Source organism: Schistocerca nitens, chromosome 8, assembly GCF_023898315.1.
Source record: "Schistocerca nitens isolate TAMUIC-IGC-003100 chromosome 8, iqSchNite1.1, whole genome shotgun sequence".
NCBI lineage: Eukaryota > Metazoa > Arthropoda > Insecta > Orthoptera > Acrididae > Schistocerca > Schistocerca nitens.
This window is the reverse complement of record NC_064621.1, coordinates 514073013-514097928: the sequence shown is the minus strand read 5'-3', so window position 1 is coordinate 514097928 and position 24916 is coordinate 514073013.

The window sequence follows — 24916 nt, the reverse complement described above, 5'->3', positions numbered from 1 at the left end:
TAATGTATGGTGCGGCATTGTGGGAGGAAGGATAATTGGCCCCCATTTCATCGATGGCAATCTAAATGGTGCAGTGTATGCTGATTTCCTACGTAATATTCTACCGATGTTACTACAAGATGTTTCACTGCATGACAGAATGACGATGTACTTCCAATATGATGGATGTCCGGCACATAGCTCGCGTGCAGTTGAAGCGGTATTGAATAGCATATTTCGTGACAAGTGGATTGGTCATCGAAGCACCATACCATGGCCCGCACGTTCAACGGATCTGACGTCCCCGGATTTCTTTCTGTGGGGAAAGTTGATGGATATTTGCTATCGTGATCCACCGACAATGCCTGAGAACATGCGTCGGCGCATTGTCAGTGCATGTGCGAACATTACGGAAGGTGAACTACTCGCTGTTGAGAGGAATGTCGTTACACGTATTGCCAAATGCATTGAGGCTGACGGACATCATTTTGAGCATTTATTGCATTAATGTGGTATTAACAGGTAATCACGCTGTAACAGCATAAGTTCTCAGAAATGATAAGTTCACAAAAGTACATATACCACATTGGAACAACCTAAATAAAATGTTCAAACGTATCTACGTGTATTTTAATTTAAAAAACCTACCTGTTACCAACCGTTTGTCTAAAATTGTGAGTCATATGTTTGTGACCATTCAAATGGTTCAAATGGCTCTGAGCACTATGGGACTTAACATCTGAGGTCATCAGTCCCCAAGAACTTAGAACTACTTAAACCTAACCAACGTAAGGACATCACACACATCCATGCCCGAGGCAGGATTCGAACCTGCGACCGTAGCGGTCGCGTGGTTCCAGACTGAAGCGCCTAGAACCGCTCGGCCACCCCGGCCGGCTTGTGACTATTACAGCGCCATCTATCACAAAGCGAAAAAAGTGGCCCAACTAAAACATTCATATTTCTTTACGTAATACACGAATATGTAATAAAAAATAGGGGTTCCTATTTTTAAAAAACGCAGTTGATATCGGTTTGACCTAAGGCAGCGCCATCTAGCGGGCCAACCATAGCGCCATCTGTTTTCCCCCATCAAGCTAGACAAGTTTTGTTCTTTGTAGTTTTTTCGTTTGACGCTTATTTCGTGAGATATTTGGCCCGGTTACGATCAATGGACCACCCTGTATAAGGCCAGCGCCAAACGAGCTTTCCTCTGCAACACAAGGTGGTAGAAAAACGACAGTATGAGCAACTATGGTGGTGTTTCTTATCGGGAAAATTATTAAGACTCCATATCATATGGGAACTGCCAGGAGGACGAGGGTTTTGCTACTGCATTGCGGTGCATCTCCAAACTACTTACAGGTACTGCAATCCGAAAGAGATCTGGATCTCTCAGGATGCATTCATATCCATCACCCAAACATCCTCTCTATCCTCGATATTTTGTACCATGCAACAGAGGAAAACTACAAACTATAAAAACTCTCTAACATCATCTGATAGAGAACAAGATAAGATATTACCGCATCCCTCTCTTCCGATATATATCGGGAAACAGATACACTCTGCTTGCTGACAACGAGCACATGTGCTGATCCCATTAAATATACAGGTATTAATTCACTGGAGCAGTTGGCCAGTGATCGAAGTCACGTGCACAAACAAGTGCAAAGTTTCATAGCTTGTACTGTAGGAGGACCATATCCTATAGACTATCAATTGCAACGGAGGGTCCTACGTTGTTCTTTCACAAGCAGTTTGATCCATTTTTTTCTGCTGTAACACGTCCAAGTAGCGTATGACTACAACTTTGTACACCACCATACATTTTGTTTTTCCACCACAACTTTGAGGTCTTTGTCAGGTGCTAAACCAACATTAACACGTTTTGATCCATTGGCTCTCACAGAAAACTGGACATCGCACTCTGTAAACTGTGCTGCTGGTCCCACAACACACAGGATGACTGAAATAAGACAGAGGCGGTGTTTCTTATTGACAAAAATGTGAAGACTTTTGAGACGTTTTCAAACAGCTGTCCAAAAGTGACTGATGACCTCTACATCTGAACTCATCCCCCACAGCAACGTGGTAGCAGATGTCTAGGTGTACCATTTCGATTGATTCCTCATATTGCAATCACATATGCGATCACTGTTTCAGTGCAGACCATCTGTTGAAGATGCTGCTCCCACCAAGACTCTCTCTCTATCTCATACAAGCGATATCATTCAATCATTGTGAGGTAATCAACAGCATACCAGTGGAGAGAAGGGATGGGGAACACACCACTGATATGGGGCAATTTAATGTAATAAGCACCACAAATGATAATGTAATCAATTTTAGCAGTTTTACCAGTTTTTCCGAGATTTCAACATTGACAAGTGAACGAGAGCTTGCCTCCCAGCTTCAGTGTCGTATACCCATCTACATATTTCTAGTCCTCCGATCATAGTGAATAATTTACGATTATGACTGCCCATATTTCCTCACGCAGATGGAACTTACAGAGCATTTTCGCATTCTTAGGATAAAGTTGGAGATTGAAAGATCCCCCCCCCCCGTAGTATCTTTGACAAACCCTCCCTACAACACTGTCCTCAATTTAATTTGCAGCTGATAGAAGTAGGAGAATACTATGTTCACACCAATATACTCTTGGCGTCCATCTAAGTTCACAAGATCCCTCCAGATGTGTCCCTGTCGAGGAGTTTAGCATCCCTTATCTGTGTATAGTAGACATGAGAGAGTTGTGCTCATATAACAGACGATTATGAAGAAGAAATGTGTGGTTTATGCATGATGGATCTTCAGATGGACATAGTTCGAAGTATTTTACTTAACTCAACTGTGCAATCAATTTTGAAGTATTGTTCAAGCGTCTGGGGTCAGTACCAAGAAGGTATTGGTAACAGAGAAATGGTCGTGCAACATAAACACATGCACTCCTGAAGCTACGTGGTTCTGCACTTAAGACACGCTATAATGCTAGAGCGGTGCAGCTTCCGACCTATTAATCATTTGTATTGCAGCGCTGATAATATTCCAGTGCTAGAAGTATATTTCCATCGCATTACATACATCCTCCCTGCGAGTTTCTCTACCATAAACTATAGTGACAAACTGTAAAATGATAAAATACTACTTTGCACACCAAAGGAGGCATCGATTCTTTGTGGCACAAACACTACATAGGTTTCGAGGCGTGTCTGCCGCATGCTGTTTACGGAGTTCAAGGCTCATTACGGTCCGGAAATTATGATACGTTCACAACAGGCCTATAAAATAATCGTCAGCAGCCGAAAATGCATACGAAGAAACAATGACATCTTACAAGGAAATAAACACCACGACCAGTAGCCAGAGGCGATGCAACAGCCTTATCACTGTTTATCACCATCCCTGGTAATCTTCCTCTTTTACACAGAAGTGGTGGTCTGATAGGCTGTGTTGTTCATGTGCAGGATAATATTGCCATTTCGTCTTGACACCACGTCTCTAGAATTCCCCCTCTCTCCACTATTAAGGGGTGTATAAGTAGAATCAGTCTACTCTCCTCTACCAGAACACGCAGTTTTATTGATTTTACTCAGTACTCATTTCATGGTTTTTTTCTCGAATTTTATGTATTCTCAGTCAACTTCTGTAATTATACTAGGTTTTCACGCACGATTTTACATATTTCATCGTATTCTGTCAATTTTTACGTATCTCACATCAATTTTTCGTGATTATACCAGGTTTTCCTCAAATTTTACCGATTTTATGTCATTTTTCATATTTTTTTCCACAGTTTTCCATATGTATGTGGTCATATTGCTGACACAAACATGTGCTGTTTGATTTTCTATGAGAATATCTGTGCATCTTATTCACCAATCCGCTAAAAAATCCTATTCTGCTCTTTCCCTGATGATCCACATGCATGCTTTCTGATTAGGACGAGCATGAAAAGTATAATAACAGTCGCTTCGTACTTATGAAACTGAAGACTCAATTTATATCCAAGATGTAACAGAGAAATGGAGTACTTCTCATACAACTTCGGTCGTTTAGAGGAGGGTACCACAACAGGTTTCCCGTCGCCGGACACCTTTCATCACACATGAATTGAAGTCCTCTGATGACTGTTTTATGGAAGGTTTGCTGTTAACGATCGCAGGGCAAATAGCGCCCTGAGTCACACACAGAACGCGCAGTTGTATACGAGTCAATCGCAGGTTACACCACACAACTGATACACCCCTAGATAACAACGGAAAAAATGGTTAACTGCGTGATAAATGGCCTGTAGCAACATCTCCCTCTCTCTACAATCTATCATCAGTCTACCATTAAATCACACCTCATTACACCTCTCTCAAACGATCACTCCATCTGCATTCCATCATTTAACGCAGATCCATGTCAATTTAGAGGGAGTTGGCTCTCTTTTCTAGGAAAGCATCAAAGACAACAGTCAACTTGCATGTATCACCATTATCTCAATAGATACACAGAATAATGCTGTTAAAAAACTATACAGCAACAGTTTGTAAGGCATTTGTCAACTGACACTGCATAGCTGTGATTGATAGAGAGCGCAGAGAAGCACATTGTAAATCTGATTGTTAAGGTTTAAAATACCTAAACAGTCCTGCACAGGGTCAAACATGCGATCCGTTCTGTAGTTGTGTACTGCAATCACTCCAACTGGTAATACAACTCTCTTTAGCTGAGGACACTTTATATAAATTTGTAATATGGTTGCCGACAACTTTGTGGTCACACCTGGGCTTGTGATCCGACATACATAAATTTACACACATCAAAAAAAGTTTTGCATCACCTCGATTCCGAGAGTTCAGGAACCTCTACAGAAAATTGGAATAGAGATCAACATAAACATCATTTCCGCCAATTTATTGCTCATGAAACAGACACATTACATGTTGTACCACCATACAGCCAGACCTTCAGAGGTGGTGGTCCAGATTGCTGTACACACCAGTACCTCTAACACCCAGCAGCACGTCCTCTTGCATTGATGCATGTCTGTATTCGGCAGGGGCAGATGACTTCGCAGGCCATGGAATACAACCTCCTATTCCAATCCAGCGACCAGGAAGTACTGTCCCGTTACTGCTCCATTTTATTTATTTATTTATTGTTCCGTGGGACCACATTTAGGAGAAGTCTCCATGGTCATGGAACGAGTCAATACATGAAATTATAACACGATTGTAGAAACAGATGAAATGAAATATAAGAAACATATTCAGGCGACAAGTCGTTAGTTTAAATAAAGAAAATCAAGAATGTAACACTGGAATTTGCTTAATGTTTTAGCTCTTCCAGGAGCTCCTCGACAGAATAGGAGGAGTGAGCCATGAGGAAACTCTTCAGTTTAGACTTAAAAGTGTTTGGGCTACTGCTAAGGTTTTTGAGTTCTTGTGGTAGCTTATTGAAAATGGATGCAGCAGCATACTGCACTCCTTTCTGCACAAGAGTCAAGGAAGTGCATTCCACATGCAGATTTGATTTCTGCCTAGTATTAACTGAGTGAAAGCTGCTAACTCTTGGGAACAAGCTAATATTGCTAACAACAAACGACATAAAAGAAAATACATACTGTGAGGGCAATGTCAAAATTCCCAGACTATTGAATAGGGGTCGACAAGAGGTTTTCGAACTTACACCATACATAGCTCGAACAGCCCGTTTTTGAGCCAAAAATACCCTTTTTGAATCAGAAGAATTACCCCAAAAAATAATACCATATGACACAAGCGTATGAAAATATGCGAAGTATACTACTTTTCGTGTTGAAATGTCACTTATTTCAGATACTGTTCTAATGGTAAATAAAGCGGCATTTAGTTTCTGAACAAGATCCTGAACATGGGCTTTCCACAACAGCTTACTATCTATCTATCCATACGCCTAGGAACTTGAACTGTTCCGTCTCGCTTATAACATGCCCATTCTGTCTGATTAAAATGTCAGTTCTTGTTGAATTGTGAGTTATAAACTGTAAAAACTGAGTCTTAATGTGATTTAGCATCAAATTATTTTCCACAAGCCACGAACTTATATCATGAACTACATTATTTGATAATGTTTCAATATTACACACAAGATCCTTCACTACCAAGGTGGTGTCATCAGCAAACAGAAATATTTTTGAATCACCTGTAATACTAGAAGGCATATCATTTATATAAATAAGAAACAGCAGTGGCCCCAGCACCGACCCTTGGGGAACGCCCCATTTAACAGTGCCCCATTGGGACTGAACATCATTACCACTCTCAATATTGTGGAGGATTACCTTCTGCTTTCTGTTCTTAAAGTAGGAGGCGAACCAATTGTAAGCTACTCCCCTTACTCCATAATGTTCCAACTTCTGCAGTAATATTTTGTGGTCAACACAGTCAAAAGCCTTCGTTAAATCAAAGAAAACACCTAACGTTCGCAACCTTTTATTTAATCCGTCCAAAACCTCACAGAGAAAAGAGTCTATAGCATTTTCAGTTGTTAAGCCATTTCTAAAACCAAACTGTACATTTGACAGCAAATTATGTGAATTTAAATGCTGCAGTAACCTTGTATATACAACCCTCTCGATAACTTTAGCAAACACCGATGGCATAGAAATAGGTCTATAATTGTCAACATTATCCCTGTCTCCCTTTTTATAAAGTGGCTTCACTACCGAGTACTTTAATCGGTCAGGAAACCGACCACTCCTAAAGGAAAAGTTACAGATATGGCTAAGTACTGGGCTAACATACATAGAACAATACTTCAGTATTCTGCTAGATACCCCGTCATATCCATGAGAGTTCTTGGTCTTTAGTGATTTAATTATTAACTCAATCTCCCTCTTGTCAGTATCATGGAGGAGCATTTCAGGTAACAGTCTCGGAACACTTTTTTCTAAGAGCGCTATATGATTCCCTGTTGGGACTAGGTTTCTATTTAGTTCACCTGCTATATTCAGAAAGTGATTATTAAGTACTGTACATATATGCGACTTATCAGTAACACGGACATCCCCACTACGCACTGATCCTATTTTCTCGATCTGTCTCTGCAGACCAGCCACTTCCTTTACGACTGACCATATGGTTTTAATTTTATCCTGAGACTTAGCTATTCTATCTGCATACCACATACTTTTTGCCTTCCTAATAACTTTTTTAAGTACCTTACAATACTGTTTGTAATGGGCTGCTGCATTTAGATTGTGACTGTTTCTAACGTTTTGATATAATTGCCACTTTGTTCTACAAGATATTATTATCCCTTTAGTCAGCCACGCAGGCTGCCTGTTTGTGCTAGTACCCTGTTTTGAACGTTCTAACGGAAAGCAACTTTCAAAGAGCACGAGAAAAGTCTTGAGGAAAGCATTATATTTATCGTCTACTGTATCAGCACTATAAACATCTTGCCACTCTTGTTCCTTGATAAGGTTTACAAAAGTCTGTACAGCAACTGGATCAGCTTTCCTAAACAGTTGGTAACTATATTTAACATGTGTTGCAGCACAAAAATCTTTTAGACTTAAAATTTGTGCATCATGATCTGAAAGGCCATTCACCTTCTTGCTAACAGAATGCCCTTCTAATAATGACGAATGAACAAAAATATTGTCTATGGTTGTTCTACTGTTCCCTTGCACTCTCGTTGGAAAGAATACGGTTTGCATAAGATTATATGAATTAAGGAGGTCTACCAGCATCCTTTTCCTTGCACAAGCACTTATACAATTAATATTGAAGTCACCACATATAACTAACTTTTTGTATTTCCTATAAAGTGAACCAAGAACCTCCTCTAGCTTTAGCAAAAATGTTGTGAAATCGGAGTCTGGGGATCTATAAATAACAACAGTAAGAAGTTTAGCTCCACTAAATTTAACCACACCTGCACAACATTCAAACACCTTTTCAGTGCAGTACTTTGAAACATCAACTGACTCAAATGGGATACCGTTTTTCACATACATGGCTACTCCCCCACACCGCAAAGAGCTCCTAGAAAAGCTGCCAGCCAACCTGTATCCTGGTAAAGGAAGCCTCTGAATTATCTCCTTATTTAAGAAGTGTTCAGATATACCAATAATTTCAGAGTCAACATCTATAAGCAGTTCACTAACTTTATCTCTAATACCTTGTATATTTTGATGAAATATACTAATTCCCTCATTAATCGGATACCCAAGCTTTGTAGAAAGTGGTTTCTTTGTTAGAGAGACTTCCCTTAAGCAGGAATATCTATTAGCTGACTTCAATCTAAAAAAGGTACAGCTCTAACACCCACAACTACCGGAATTTTCCCATGAGTGACCCCACCACCCCCACATATGGTGTCACCTATAAGTTTTGCCAACCTTCCCTTCCCATACCTGTTGAGGTGCAGGCCATGTCTAGTGAAACCCGTCCTGCTGATAGACTCCACCGACACCACTGAAATGTGACTCATGCCTTCTGTCATCAGCGCATCCCCAAGTCTCATGTTATTACGCCTGACGGCTGTATTAAGATGAGGCCGATCGTGACGCTGAAACAGTTCCACGAAATGCACATTCGTGTTGCCAGTCTGAGTGGCTATCTTTTCCAGGTCACCATCTATGTCATACTCCCCATCCCTATCAATACTATTACCAGCCCCACCCACAATCACTACCTGATCCTCTTTAGTAAAATCCCTACATAACCCCCCTATGTTAAAAGTCACCTGAGCCAATCCTGCATTAGGCTTCACAATGCTGGTGACCTGGTACTCACTCCCCAAAACTTCCTGCAACTGCTGGCCTACACCTCTACCATGAGAACTACCTAACAGCAGAACCTTCTTCTGTCTCTTAGACTTTGCAACTGTCCTAGCCACCGTAACTGCTGAGGTCTGCTGCATACTTCCTACATCTACAGCTACTAGAGATTCCTCTCCACTAGACTCTGACAGTTGGTCATATCTATTACAAACACCAATAGTAAAACTATCTGAAAATCTCCTTCTCCTAGCAGATCTCTTGCCAACAGCCAGCTCCCATTCCCCAACCCCCTTCTCCCTCCTCATCCTATCTAGCACCTCCTGTGCGTTTTTCAACTGCACCTGAAGGGCACAGATCTTACGCTCCTGCTCCTCTATCAACTTACTCTTGCTACATAACTTGCAGTTCCAGGAGAGGATCTCACCAGAATGCCCACTGGCTTCCCCACTGCATTACCCCCAGTGAAAATACTTCGAACAAGTCTCACACCGCAATCCACTGCTCACGAACCTACGGCAAAGCCCACACTTCTCACTCATGGTAAAATTTTACAATTATTGAAACAAGAAAACAACTTATCTAAGTTCCGCTACTACAGTAAGAAGATGTTAAAAACTGACTACAATAATCACAAACTTGCTCTACAAAGGAAGTAACTACTATTATTGACAGTATTAATCAACAACAAATGAGAATATAACAAAATACTAACACAGAAAGAAAATCAAACGTCTAATGACAGTAACGAAACTGAAAGTAGTTCGCAAAAATTTCTTCTGAAGTTATTTCACCGGAAAACACCAAGAACACCGGTTGAAGACTACTAAAGTTCCTAAATAAACTACTATACACAAACAATTAATCAGTACTTAGCTTTCGATGCGCCGCTACAGCTGCAACTGGTCAGCGCGGAATGTAAACACGGGTAAGAGGTTAAGTAGCTCGATACGAAACACTCACAAATATCAGGCCACAACACAAGAAATGCAGAGGTGAATGAAGAAACCACTAATAAGTCACTTATATAGTAAATATTATCACAAAAACAGTTAAAATATATATCTGAAACCTAAAAATAGATGAAAACTTAGAGAGCGATCTCACACGCAGTCACGCGCTTATGACGTCACACATCTCTGTCTAGCTCTGAGCAATAAAAGGGTTTATCGTTGATTCATAGCACGTTCTGTCATGGGACAATGCACATATGATAGGATGGAGTAACCTTATCGATAAGTAAAATAAACAAAATCTGTATCATGATTTCCTGGTAATCATGCTGGTCCTCCTCCTTTCATGGCAGGAAATAAAGAATGTACATCTAAATAAACAGCACAGTACATGCAAACTTGTAGGTTTATTACAACTTATTGGTTGTAATAAGCTGGAGCTAGCTTCTTCAGCCCCAGGTTCTCTACATCATATTGTTCAGTGGAGCAGTCTCTACATCCTGTTACATTTTTGCACGTTCTTATGGAAATACCATGTGTTTCCAACTGTTTTGGGTTGCAAGAAAATCAGGCCATTTAAATAGTGCTCTATTCCCTCGACGTCTTATCACGTGCTCTATGAGAAACAAGTGTAGTTCTGGGCTCTTCTGTGATTCCTCTGTGTAAAAGCTTCTAGCATTTATTCTCTGCACTCTCTAAAATGTGAATATCTCACTCGACCCGTTTGGGAGGTATGACTTCTCAAATGCTGTCTTGTGTTTTGAGATACACACCGAATCATCCAGATTAAATTTATGTTTACATGGATCTAGCATTTTAGTACAATAGTATACCCTATCCATGAGTCCATTATATGAACATCTATTTGTCTGCCGCGCGGAGTGGCCGCGCGGCCTCTCCCGCCGTAGGTTCGAGTCCTCCCGCGGGCATGGGTGTGTGTGTTGTGTATTCCATACCGCTGCATAATGGTCTAGAAATACCTATTGTAAAACTATCCAAAGCATTGGTTTTAAGGTTGATACCGCATCGATTGGTCCCTGTCTGCAATCAATGCTCAGACACCTCTGTAATATCTCTCCCCTTTTTGTTTCAGTAGGTAATACCCAGGCAAATTTAGAGAATACATCAGTGACCATTAAAATGTACTTGAATCCATTATTCACACGTTAATATTCCCTCATATCTACAATATCAGCTGGTCATAAGTCATCCAAATCTGTAATCATAACATGCCTACCAGGATATATTTTGCATGCTGGTTTGTGCAGTTCTCGAACTACTGTTCCATCTCCATACTTATTCGATTATATATATATATATATATATATATATATATATATATATATATATATATAATTCTTGAACTATTGTATCTATCTCCATACGTATTCGATTATACTTGTCTCTCTAAGCTCAAAGATTATTGAAACAACCTCCTTCGAATGAGCAGTGTTACTAGCAGCAGCTGATGTCACGAACAGTCGCAGTTGATCTCTTAGTCCATCGGGATTGTCATAATATACATACTGTGGGGGTCGATTGCTAACCCTTTTAAGTTGGATGTCAATACTATCACCAGTCCTATATGAAGCGTCTAATATAGGTTTTATAATGGTTCTGTTTATCACACTGTACCCGTTTCCCACTCTCCTATGTACACCAGTCAGTTGCTGTATTTAACCGTACATCTCCAGATCTTTGGGTGAATAATTTAAAGTTTTTGTGGGATTTAGGAAAATGTGGTTCATTAGACCAGTTGTTCTTCGAAATTCCCCGTCACGAATACGTACTGGTTTTTCTGTTTCACTTATAGGTTGCGTGCCTAACATGTATCGTTTTTCACCACTGACACCGAATGTTTTGTCTACCCTAGCATCGCTGTGATGATTAATGAATCAGCAAAGCCAGCGCTATCTTGTAAGTTCGCTGAGAGTTCATCGAGAGATTCAGAATTGGTTTAAAGGTTTCTCTCAGTGTCTGCTCTCAATCCAAATATCCTAACCTTAGCAGTCGTAACTTCCCTCCTACAGCCTTCTGTGCCATGATTATCTTACACTTAGCTGACATCTTGTATTATACTAAGCGGATTCCTTTGCAGGGCGCACCATATGTACACTCAATTCTGTTAACCTTTACAGTTAAGTCGATTATGTTCTTTTCGAGATGAGTAACCCTAGCATCTAGTTCATTGATCAGTCTCAGATGGGTCTGGATACATCTACATCTACATCTACATCTATACTCCGCGAGCCACCTTACGGTGTGTGGCGGAGGGTACTTATTGTACCACTATCTGATCCCCCCTTCCCTGTTCCATTCACGAATTGTGCGTGGGAAGAACGACTGCTTGTAAGTCTCCGTATTTGCTCTAATTTCTCGGATCTTTTCGTTGTGATCATTACGCGAGATATATGTGGGCGGTAGTAATATGTTGCCCATCTCTTCCCGGAATGTGCTCTCTCGTAATTTCGATAATAAACCTCTCCGTATTGCGTAACGCCTTTCTTGAAGTGTCCGCCACTGGAGCTTGTTCAGCATCTCCGTAACGCTCTCGCGCTGACTAAATGTCCCCATGACGAATCGCGCTGCTTTTCGCTGGATCATGTCTATCTCTTCTATTAATCCAACCTGGTAAGGGTCCCATACTGATGAGCAATACTCAAGAATCGGACGAACAAGCGTTTTGTAAGCTACTTCTTTCGTCGATGAGTCACATTTTCTTAGAATTCTTCCTATGAATCTCAACCTGGCGCCTGCTTTTCCCACTATTTGTTTTATGTGATCATTCCACTTCAGATCGCTCCGGATAGTAACTCCTAAGTATTTTACGGTCGTTACCGCTTCCAGTGATTTACCACCTATGGCATAATCGTACTGGAATGGATTTCTGCCTCTATGTATGCGCATTATATTACATTTATCTACGTTTAGGGAAAGCTGCCAGCTGTCGCACCATTCATTAATCCTCTGCAGGTCTTCCTGGAGTACGTACGAGTCTTCTGATGTTGCTACTTTCTTGTAGACAACCGTGTCATCTGCAAATAGCCTCACGGAGCTACCGATGTTGTCAACTAAGTCATTTATGTATATTGTAAACAATAAAGGTCCTATCACGCTTCCTTGCAGTACTCCCGAAATTACCTCTACATCTGCAGATTTTGAACCGTTAAGAATGACATGTTGTGTTCTTTCTTCTAGGAAATCCTGAATCCAATCACAAACCTGGTCCGATATTCCGTAAGCTCGTATTTTTGTCACTAAACGTAAGTGCGGAACCGTATCAAATGCCTTCCTGAAGTCCAGGAATACGGCATCAATCTGCTCGCCAGTGTCTACGGCACTGTGAATTTCTTGGACAAATAGGGCGAGCTGAGTTTCACATGATCTCTGTTTGCGGAATCCATGTTGGTTATGATGAAGGAGATTTGTATTATCTAAGAACGTCATAATACGAGAACATAAAACATGTTCCATTATTCTACAACAGATTGACGTAAGCGAAATAGGCCTATAATTATTCGCATCTGATTTATGACCCTTCTTGAAAATGGGAACGACCTGCGCTTTCTTCCAGTCGCTAGGTACTTTACGTTCTTCCAGAGATCTACGATAAATTGCTGATAGAAAGGGGGCAAGTTCTTTAGCATAATCACTGTAGAATCTTACGGGTATCTCGTCTGGTCCGGATGCTTTTCCGCTACTAAGTGATAACAGTTGTTTTTCAATTCCGATATCGTTTATTTCAATATTTTCCATTTTGGCGTCCGTGCGACGGCTGAAGTCAGGGACCGTGTTACGATTTTCCGCAGTGAAACAGTTTCGGAACACTGAATTCAGTATTTCTGCCTTTCTTCGGTCGTCCTCTGTTTCGGTGCCATCGTGGTCAACGAGTGACTGAATAGGGGATTTAGATCCGCTTACCGATTTTACATATGACCAAAACTTTTTAGGGTTCTTGTTTAGATTGTTTGCCAATGTTTTATGTTCGAATTCGTTGAATGCTTCTCTCATTGCTCTCTTTACGCTCTTTTTCGCTTCGTTCAGCTTTTCCTTATCAGCTATGATTCGACTACTCTTAAACCTATGATGAAGCTTTCTTTGTTTCCGTAGTACCTTTCGTACATGATTGTTATACCACGGTGGATCTTTCCCCTCGCTTTGGACCTTAGTCGGTACGAACTTATCTAAGGCGTACTGGACGATGTTTCTGAATTTTTTCCATTTTTGTTCCACATCCTCTTCCTCAGAAATGAACGTTTGATGGTGGTCACTCAGATATTCTGCGATTTGTGCCCTATCACTCTTGTTAAGCAAATATATTTTCCTTCCTTTCTTGGCATTTCTTATTACACTTGTGGTCATTGATGCAACCACTGACTTATGATCACTGATACCCTCTTCTACATTCACGGAGTCGAAAAGTTCCGGTCTATTTGTTGCTATGAGGTCTAAAACGTTAGCTTCACGAGTTGGTTCTCTAACTATCTGCTCGAAGTAATTCTCGGACAAGGCAGTCAGGATAATGTCACAAGAGTCTCTGTCCCTGGCTCCAGTTCTGATTGTGTGACTATCCCATTCTATACCTGGTAGATTGAAGTCTCCCCCTATTACAATAGTATGATCACGAAACTTCTTCACGACGTTCTGCAGGTTCTCTCTGAGGCGCTCAACTACTACGGTTGCTGATGCAGGTGGTCTATAGAAGCATCCGACTATCATATCTGACCCACCTTTGATACTTAACTTAACCCAGATTATTTCACATTCGCATTCGCTAATAACTTCACTGGATATTATTGAATTCTTTACTGCTATAAATACTCCTCCACCATTGGCGTTTATCCTATCCTTGCGGTATATATTCCATTCTGTGTCTAGGATTTCGTTACTGTTCACTTCCGGTTTTAACCAACTTTCCGTTCCTAATACTATATGCGCACTATTTCCTTCAATAAGCGATACTAATTCAGGAACCTTGCCCTGGATACTCCTGCAGTTTGCCAATATTACGTTAACTTTTCCTGTTTTTGGTCTCTGAGGACGGACGTTCTTTATCAACGATGCTGATGTTCTCTCTGGTAAGCCGTCAGGTATTTTATCGTTTCGCCCAAGGGGGGGGCGGGGGGGTCCCTCTAACCTAAAAAACCCCCGTGTGCACGCCACACGTACTCTGCTACCCTAGTAGCTGCTTCCGGTGTGTAGTGCACGCCTGACCTGTCTAGGGGGGCCCTACAGTTCTCCACCCAATAACGGAGGTCGATGAATTTGCAACCATTATAGTCGCAGAGTCGTCTGAGCCTCTGGTTTAGACCCTCCACACGGCTCCAAACCAGAGGACCGCGATCGACTCTGGGCACTATGCTGCAGATATTAAGCTCAGCTTGCACTCCGCGTGCGATGCTGGTTGTCTTCACCAAATCAGCCAGCCGCCGGAAGGAACCAAGGATGGCCTCGGAACCCAAGCGGCAGGCGTCATTCGTTCCGACATGTGCTACTATCTGCAGCCGGTCACACCCAGTGCGTTCAATAGCTGCCGGAAGGGCCTCCTCCACATTACGGACGAGACCCCCCGGCAAGCACACCGAGTGCACACTGGCATTCTTCCCCGACCTACCCGCTATTTTCCTGAGGGGCTCCATAACCCGCCTAACGTTGGAGCTCCCTATAACTAATAGGCCCGCCCTCTGTGACTGTCGGGACCTTGCCGGAGAATCGGCCACTGGCCCAACAGGCGAGGCATCCTGTGGTGGCTCGGAAACGATGTCATCACCACTAGGAAGCACCCCGTACCTGTTGGAAAGGGGTAAGGCAGCCGCCACGCGGCCAGATCCCACCATCGCCTTTCGGCCAGGCACGCGCGAGCCCACCACTGTCCGCCATTCACCCTGGAGTGATGGCTGACCGGTAAGATGCTCACTGCCGGAAGACGCAGCGACATCAGGGGTTCCATGTGATTCCAAGGCCACCGAAGTAGGCATAGGTCTCACCACAGTTGCCCCAACGCAACTACGAGCCGACGCCTGCGCCTCGAGCTCGATGAGCCTAACAGACAAAGCCTCCACCTGCCCCCGAAGAGTGGCCAATTCTCCTTGCGTCCGCTCACAACAACCACAGTCCCTACACATGACTATGTTTACCCTACTCTATACGGTGACAAATTCCCAAGATAATCTTCTGATGAGCTACTCTGATAATCAAGAAACACTCACTGAAATACGAGACGCGAAAACTACGCTAGGTTTTCCCAGAAAAACTATTTAAAAGCTAAGCGCAGCAAATAAGTACAAAATAAATTTCTCTCCTAACGATCAAGAACTGTTAGTTTCTATGCAGAGCAGATAAACACAAATAGAGTCCCTTCCTTAGTGGAAGGTCGTAAACAAAATGCAAAATAAACGCTTTATACAAACAGTACTCGCTGCTGCTGGTGCTCTCGCTCTGGTTGTCACAAGACAACTGATATACATCTCTAGATCCCTTACTTTACATCTGAGGGACTGAAATTTTCCATTTATGTATAGACAAGTTCTCTGTCTATGTATACCCATCCTATCGGGTGGAGAGCCTGGGATATATGCGAATTGTCCATTATGCAATGTATACCAATTATCGACCTCTCTCATACTTGTATATACGAGGGCAGTTCAATAAGTAATGCAACACATTTTTTTTCTGAAACAGGGGTTGTTTTATTCAGCATTGAAATACACCAGGTTATTCCCCAATCTTTTAGCTACACAACACTATTTTTCAACGTAATCTCCATTCAATGCTACGGCCTTACGCCACCTTGAATGAGGGCCTGTATGCCTGCACGGTACCATTCCACTGGTCGATGTCGGAGCCAACGTCGTACTGCATCAATAACTTCATCATCCACGTAGTGCGTCCCACGGATTGCGTCCTTCATTAGGCCAAACATATGGAAATCCGACGGTGCGAGATCGGGGCTGTAGGGTGCATGAGGAAGAACATTCCACTGAAGTTTTGTGAGCTCCTCTCAGGTGCGAAGACTTGTGTGAGGTCTTGCGTTGTCATGAAGAAGGAGAAGTTCGTTCAGATTTTTGTGCCTACGAACACGCTGAAGTCGTTTCTTCAATTTCTGAAGAGTAGCACAATACACTTTAGAGTTGATCGTTTGACCATGGGGAAGGACATCGAACAGAATAACCCCTTCAGCGTCCCAGAAGACTGTAACCATGACTTTACCGGCTGAGGGTATGGCTTTAAACTTTTTCTTGGTAGGGGAGTGGGTGTGGCGCCACTCCATTGATTGCCGTTTTGTTTCAGGTTCGAAGTGATGAACCCATGTTTCATCGCCTGTAACAATCTTTGACAAGAAATTGTCACCCTCAGCCACATGACGAGCAAGCAATTCCGCACAGATGGTTCTCCTTTGCTCTTTATGGTGTTCGGTTAGACAACGAGGGACCCAGCGGGAACAAACCTTTGAATATCCCAACTGGTGAACAATTGTGACAGCACTACCAACAGAGATGTCAAGTTGAGCACTGAGTTGTTTGATGGTGATCCGTCGATCATCTCGAACGAGTGTGTTCGCACGCTCCGCCGTTGCAGGAGTCACAGCTGTGCACGGCCGGCCCGCACGCGGGAGATCAGACAGTCTTGCTTGACCTTGCGGCGATGATGACACACGCTTTGCCCAACGACTCACCGTGCTTTTGTCCACTGCCAGATCACCGTAGACATTCTGCAAGCGCCTATGAATATCTGGGATGCCCTGGTTTTCCGCCAAAAGAAACTCGATCACTGCCCATTGTTTGCAACGCACATCCGTTACAGACGCCATTTTAACAGCTCCGTACAGCGCTGCCACCTGTCGGAAGTCAATGAAACTATACGAGACGAAGCGGGAATGTTTGAAAATATTCCACAAGAAATTTACGGTTTTTTCAACCAAAATTGGCCGAGAAAAAAAATGTGTTGCATTACTTATTGAACTGCCCTCGTATATAGAAACTCCTGGAAGTTGTGTCTGTACCAATCGTCATTCAGTTTTCTTGTTTCATCAATGACGAGAAAGCTGTACTGTGTTTGATTCCAGCAGTCTCCAAAAACCTTTTCAGACCCACTGAATGAAATGCCAATTCTACATGAGCTTGGTAAATGTGCTTTAAGTTTGAAGGCTGTAATGAGGTTTGCATTATCCCTTATCAATTGTTTCAGGATTCTAGAATATGTCTGACTCAAACAAAATACCTCAGCACTCATATGACGATCAAAACAGAAATATTGTAGAATTTGATCCTGGTTTCCCACAGCGACATTATCATATATGGAAACAGTGTTTGGTTTTACTTTTTATTGCCGGGGGTTCCAGTGCTTTGACTGGATCCAGTGTATGTATCACCATCGACACTATGTAGTATCTCTTGCAGCAACTTGTACTACGGTTGAAGCAGCGGTTTTGAAAATACACATATATGCTCAAAGCAGACTCCATCAGGATGTGTTAGCAGTGATATGAGATCATTTGCCTTGCTGCAGCTGGATGAACCTACAATTAACGCCTGTCTATTATCAGGTAGGGCCTCGGGCATGGATGTGTCTGATGTCCTTAGGTTAGTTAGGTTTAGGTAGTTCTAAGTTCTAGGGGACTGATGACCACAGCAGTTAAGTCCCATAGTGCTCAGAGCCATCTGAACCATTTTATCAGGTAGGGGTATGGCGTTCTTCTTCCTCTTCTTCTTCTGATCTTCTTCTACACCATCAAAGGACCAGTCACTTACAATAAGCTCCTGATGCATCACCCATCCCACCGTGATAAAGTTTGGTCTATGGTACTTTAACCCTTCTTGCTGCATTTTCAATCTCTACCACAATATGCCAGTCACTGTTCAATGATGCTTCTACTACACCAATGTTATGTGCTTTGGACTGCTATCTGTTAAATTATAAGTTGAAGTGAAAAGAAGTAGAGCTCTGGGGGGAATCGGCAGCTTCTCATCCACTGCATCAAGACTCTGTCCTTGCAGTAAACTAGAATGTTCTTTGACGATGTGTGTGTTGGAGACCAGTCACCGTGTGGTGCAGAACCCCGAGCACAATTCTTCTGAAAGCTGAGAACTAGCTGGGTGTCTTCATTACACAAATCGACAAGCAGGATGGAAATAGCAGATCGTTATCCTGCTGCAATAGGCTTGTCAGGTGTACAACAAGATCTGATGATGCTGCTGGTACTGTCGGTCCCAACAGGCTAGAGGTCGCTGCAGGTCCTGATGTGCTAACAGTGGCTGCTGCTGATCCAGACATGCTGGAGATCACTGAACAAAGAAGAAAAATAAACAGTAAGTATCCACAACAAAGACATCGAGTAGATGAAAGACATGGAACTAAACTACATGTACTTACTTTTATGCTTCTTCTGTGAGGTGAGGCCAGATGACGATCATGGTTGCTGCTGGCGCTCCATGGTCCTTCCACTGTTACCGAGACCTCATCCATCTTATATCCCCTGACGTCACAATCACATGACTGGATGCAACGTTCCTATTGGCTCCTGCAAATTTTCAGGTGAGACAGATAGGGGAGGGGGGGGAGGGAGGGGGAATTCCCTGTTCCTCTGGGTTCCTGGGGAACAAAACCGATTCAAGCATCCTCTATGAACTAGCTCAAGCCCTGTAGACCAAGGTGTGCACCTCTGGTTCATTCAATTTGGGATAGTGGAATAGGACGAAGTTGTCTCCTGCAGTGTGGACTGACTGGTCATTTCAAATAAAACAACACACACACAAATAGTCCCAGCACAGGCAATAGTCTCTATGAGTTGCAAAATGCATCCTCAATCCATGCCACTGCATCACCATTATTTGCTGAAAAGTATTCCCCCTATACACATCCATTATGAAATTCTTCCATTCCTCATGTAGGAGGCTATGAATGCAGTCCTCAGCCATTTGCTAATGGGTGATATACATATTAAACTGCTATATGTCCAACACCAACATCTCGTCATTTAAACATTATTCCTGCCATAAATAAAGACAGCACCTTCCTCTCCAGTCTCTTTCCCGCCAATTCACAAGTTGAGGAGGGGAGGGGAGGAACCCTGTATCCCAAAAATTGATTAAGTACAAAATACACAAGCTGAATTTTATAAATAAACAATACATCTTATGGAATGTAACTGACATTTATTTCAATTTTGTGTCAATTACACACCAACAGCTGAGCACAGATCGAGCCTTTCCCGCCAATTTCCAGATGGGGCTGGGGAGAGGGGGAGGGGAGAGGAAGTTGGGGAGGTGGAGGATGAGGATTGATTTCCAAGAGGAGGAAAAGTGGCACAGAGATGAACTGGGAAGGGAATGACAAAAAAAGTGTCACAGGATCGGTATCTCTTTTCCCAGAGGAGGGGAAGGGTTGGGAGGTTTCTCAGAAGGATGGATTACCGCAGGGGATCATAAATCAATTAGCATAACAATAGGTTAACGAGTGGGGTAGGGTGATAATTTGCTCTGAATGTACGCTTGCCCCTGAATGTATGCATCCCACACAAATAAAATGCGCCAGCATTTTTATTATAACTTCGTGGATATCTTAAGGGGATCCTGTTGAGATTGAGAAAGTATTCTCTATTATACTGCGCACATCGGTGCCGATCCTGTAGCCTTGATGATATTTTCGGCCGAGGAGGTCGTATTCTGGTATTTTACCCCTTGATTTGCATTGCTCTTCATCATTTGCACATGTTTCTTGGATAGCCATCAACTCGACATTATTTTCCAGGCAAAATTTGGATAAATATTGGCATTTAGATCTTCTAATATTCTCGATATTAATCTATAAAATTCTAGTTCTGGGTCCAAAATATCTCTAGTCCTTAAAAGAATCATTGTTGATGACAGAAGCCATAGAAATGTGCTAGGAAATCACGAGGATCGTCTAGCGGCCAATGTTGCCTGCTCAGCACCTCCCAGGGGTCACATGAAGGGTGTTACGTTATACCTACGGACGTGAAGCAACAGCGACCCCACGTTTAAAGCACCCTGAAGTAGAAGAACAGCACTTTAAAAAAAAAAAAAAAAACAGTCTAGTATGTTGTCTGCTTATTGTATCAGAGTCATTTATAGTTGTTTTCTGTAGTAAATCAGTACAGCAATGTAATGAGAGTCCACTGTAAGTAAATTACGTAGAAATAGTTACTGGCAGCGACAATTCTCCGTTATTTTATACATTGAAGGTTACCAAATTCCTGGAAGCTCTTCTGCCAGATGGGATGAACAAATATGAAATGTGAATGAGTAAACGAATGAAAGATAGACCCTTTGAGGTATTTTCTCGAAGAGGCGCAAGTGTAAATCACTTCTTTTTGTCAGATTTAGCTGCCTTTATTCACTAATTATTTATAGCATATAAATGCATGCATATTGCCTTATTTATTTTTCAGCCTCACATAATTTGTGTGTCCTGAGCCCAAAAATTGAAGAGAACAATTTCCTTCAAAACTGAATTTCCTATTTCTATATTTCTACTTCTACCAGTATCTCGGTAAATAAACACGAACCAGATCTGAAATTCTGGTACAAATGTAACTTTTATATATGATGTTATTCATTTTTTATTATGAAAACCCGCCAGTAGATGACAATAACATTCAAATCCCATTAAAATAGATTTAGTGCCATGTTTTCCAAACGATCCACTCTATTGAAGTTGCAGCGTGCGACAGTTGGAAAGGATGTGGTTGAAATTTTCAATTTGAAAGAGCTCCTTTTTACTTCTTCCGAGCGTGTACATGTAGCACATTTTTCTCGAAACAAAATCCTATATTTTTTCGCACTCACGTTAGATTGCAAGTTTTCTAATTTCAGATGTTCACAATTTGCTCCGCAGTCCGTTGTCGGGCGCCTTCTGGGTCGCCAGCTAGTGAAACCGGCTGCGGTTGATTTAGCAGCTATTAAGAAATTTGAGGTTGCGGTTGACAGCTAGAGTTTCACAACACGTTTCGCACGGCGGGACCGGTGCAAAACTTACAACCAGCCTTGCCAGTTGTTCGTGTGCGGAGCTATCAGATCACTTAATCATGCACTGCTGCAACTACACGATTTATCAATTCTGCTGAACTAAGAGGCCGCCGAACGTGATCTATCAGGGAAATTCAGTGGTATAATGTGACACTTGCCAGATAAATTCGCGGAAGAGACGACGGTGTAACCCTTTCTAATGATTCATGTTAAACGTACGTTTTGCTTATCTCTTCCTGCGGATTTCTTCCAATCTTTGTGGTGGTACAGTTGACAAACCTGTAATCCTAACGCTGGGATGCTTCATTTCGCCCGGGTTCATCCTCCATCTTTGTCCTGTGCGTGGTTGTTGCCAGTCTCTAAGATCCCGTCCTCGGCAGAGGGTAATCCTTTTTCTTCCCATTTCAGCTGTGTACTCTTCTGTTAAAAGTGCTTTTTCTTATTACAATAAAATAAAGAGCTGAATTCTGTGAATAGAATGTTCCACAAGTAGTAGTTAACATTCATAGATGACAGGAACGATCACTCGATGCAAAAAAGAGTCTGGTACACGTGGGCTGTAAAATGCTTACCGGCTTAAGAGCTATGAGCATATCTTCATCTTCGATACTATGAAACAGATCTCCTCTACTGCAAATTCTTTGCTATCCATATTTCAGGAGGGTGTATTATGGGCCAAAATAAGAAAAAAAAAGAGTAAACACGGGCTCTAAGGTACATGCCTGAATGGCTACGAGCATTTGTTCAGTAGGAGAGATATGTCTGACAGTAGCGAAGATGGGCACGTACTGATAGATCGTAAGATATGTACTTCAGAATCCATGTTTCCCGGACATTTTTGCTTCTTTTGGTCCATACTAATGTCTCTCAGAATACGGAAAACAAAGAGCTTGCAGTAGAAGAGAATTATCACATTATCAAAGATGAAGAAGTGCTCATAGCTCCTAAGGTATGCATTTTAGCGCCCTTGTTTACTAGACATTTTTGTTTCGAATGATCGCTCCTGTTTCATCCCTAAATACTGACCAGTCCTCCTGGTACAACCTGCATAGTATCCCTGCAGCATTCATTTGATAGTATCATCTGTAATAAAACAAACTGTTTTGTTTTAAGCAGCTCTCTCACCACGTCTTCAGGTCATCCGTCCGAAAACTGGGGTTAGACGCAGCTCTCCACGTTAGTCTGTCCTATGCAAGCCTCTTCATCTGTGCATATGTACGGAACCCTACATCGTTTTCAACCTGCTTACTGTACTCAAACCTCGGCCTACCTCTACAAGTTTCAGGCCTCCCATACTTGCCACCATTACGACTGGCAATTCATTGATGTCGCAGGACTGTCCTAGGGCCATATCCCTAATTTTACGCCGGCCGAAGTGGCCGTGCGGTTAAAGGCGCTGCAGTCTGGAACCGCAAGACCGCTACGGTCGCAGGTTCGAATCCTGCCTCGGGCATGGATGTTAGTGATGTCCTTAGGTTAGTTAGGTTTAACTAGTTCTAAGTTCTAGGGGACTAATGACCTCAGCAGTTGAGTCCCATAGTGCTCAGAGCCATTTGAACCATTTGAACCTAATTTTACTCATGTTGCGTCACAATTTTTTTCCCTGATACATTTCAGTACCTCTTCATTAAGTATTAGATCTACCAATCTAATCTGTTGCTTTCTTCAGTTGCAAACAATTCAAAAGCCTCTGTTCTCTTCTTGTTTCCACTATTTCTCTTCCACGTTTCACATCCGTACAAGATTGCATTACACACAGATAGTTTCAAAGAAGACTTCCCAACAGTTAGCTTTATATTCAATGTAAACAAATATTTCTTTTTCAGATATGCTTTTCTTGCTGTTGCCAATCTGCGTTTTATATCCTCTCAGCTTCGACCATCGTCAGTTATTTTGTAGCCCAAATAAAAAAAATCTACTACTTTTAGCGTCTCATTTCCTTGCCTACTTCCCTCAGCATCGCTTCATTTACATCATCTACATTACGTTACACTTGTTTTTATTTTGTTGATGCTTATCTTATAACATTTTAGCAAGTCATTGTCCACTCCGTTCAACTGCTCCTCCAAGCTGTTTGCCGCCTGGCTAGAATTACAATGTATTAGAATTCTTATTTCTCCTCCCTTGGTTTTAATTCCCTTTTCAAATTTTACCTTGGTTTCCTTCACTGCTTGCTGAATGTACATACTGAATAACATTAGACAGCCTACAACCTCGTCCAACTCCCTTCACAACTACTGCTTCGCTTTCATGACCTTCTCTCTCTGTACTACAACCTGGTTTCTGTAAAAGTTCTAGATAAATTTATTATCCCTTTATTTTATCGGCTCTATCTTCAGAATTTCAAAGAATGTGTTCCAGTCAATACTGCGGTATCTCAGAATCCAAATGCAAGATGCTGGAAAGCATGTTTGAACGACCAATTTTCACTTAATAAAGACGAGGAACGTTCTATGGAACGCAATCACTTATCGATTTCACAGAGGTATCTTCTGCCTTTGTAACTAAAAGAAAGGCAGTTTGTTTTTTGCCACACGCATTTCGCTTCTTTTGTTTATGTAGAGTGTTCAGTGGCCTGTAATAAGGGAGAGGAAGCTGAACAACGGATTGCCTCAAGGATCGGTTCTCTCACCCTTACTGTTCAACCTATATCTATCTGATCTACCTGACACTTCGTCCAGAAAATACTGCTATGCCGATGACCTGGCTCTAGCCGTCAAACACCAGGAAATGAAGACAACAGAAGAGATTTTAGCCAATGACCTGCCTGCAGTAGACAATTACTTCAAAATCTGGAGACTCCAACCCAGTGTGAGTAAAACAGAAGTGTGTTGCTTCCATCTAAATAACCAGTTGGCGAACGTAAAACTGGAGGTAAGTTTCAGAGGCAGAATTCTTCGTCACAACTGGAACCCAAAATATCTTGGTGTCATCCTGGATCGTACACTATGCTTCAAACAACACCTTCTTAACTTAGCTCAAAAGCTGAGGACTCGAAACAACATCCTCCATAATCTATGCGGAACTACCTGGGGATCTACAGCAACCATCCTGCGAACTTCAGCTCTGGGCTTGGTATACTCAAGTGCTGAGTATTGTGTACCTGTTTGGATGAATAGTCATCATACAAGGCTTGTTGATACCCAGCTGAATACGACAATGCGCATAATATCTGGCACAATCAGATCTACTCCAGTTTATTGGCTTCTACTGTTAACGCCTCTGATCTAAGCAAT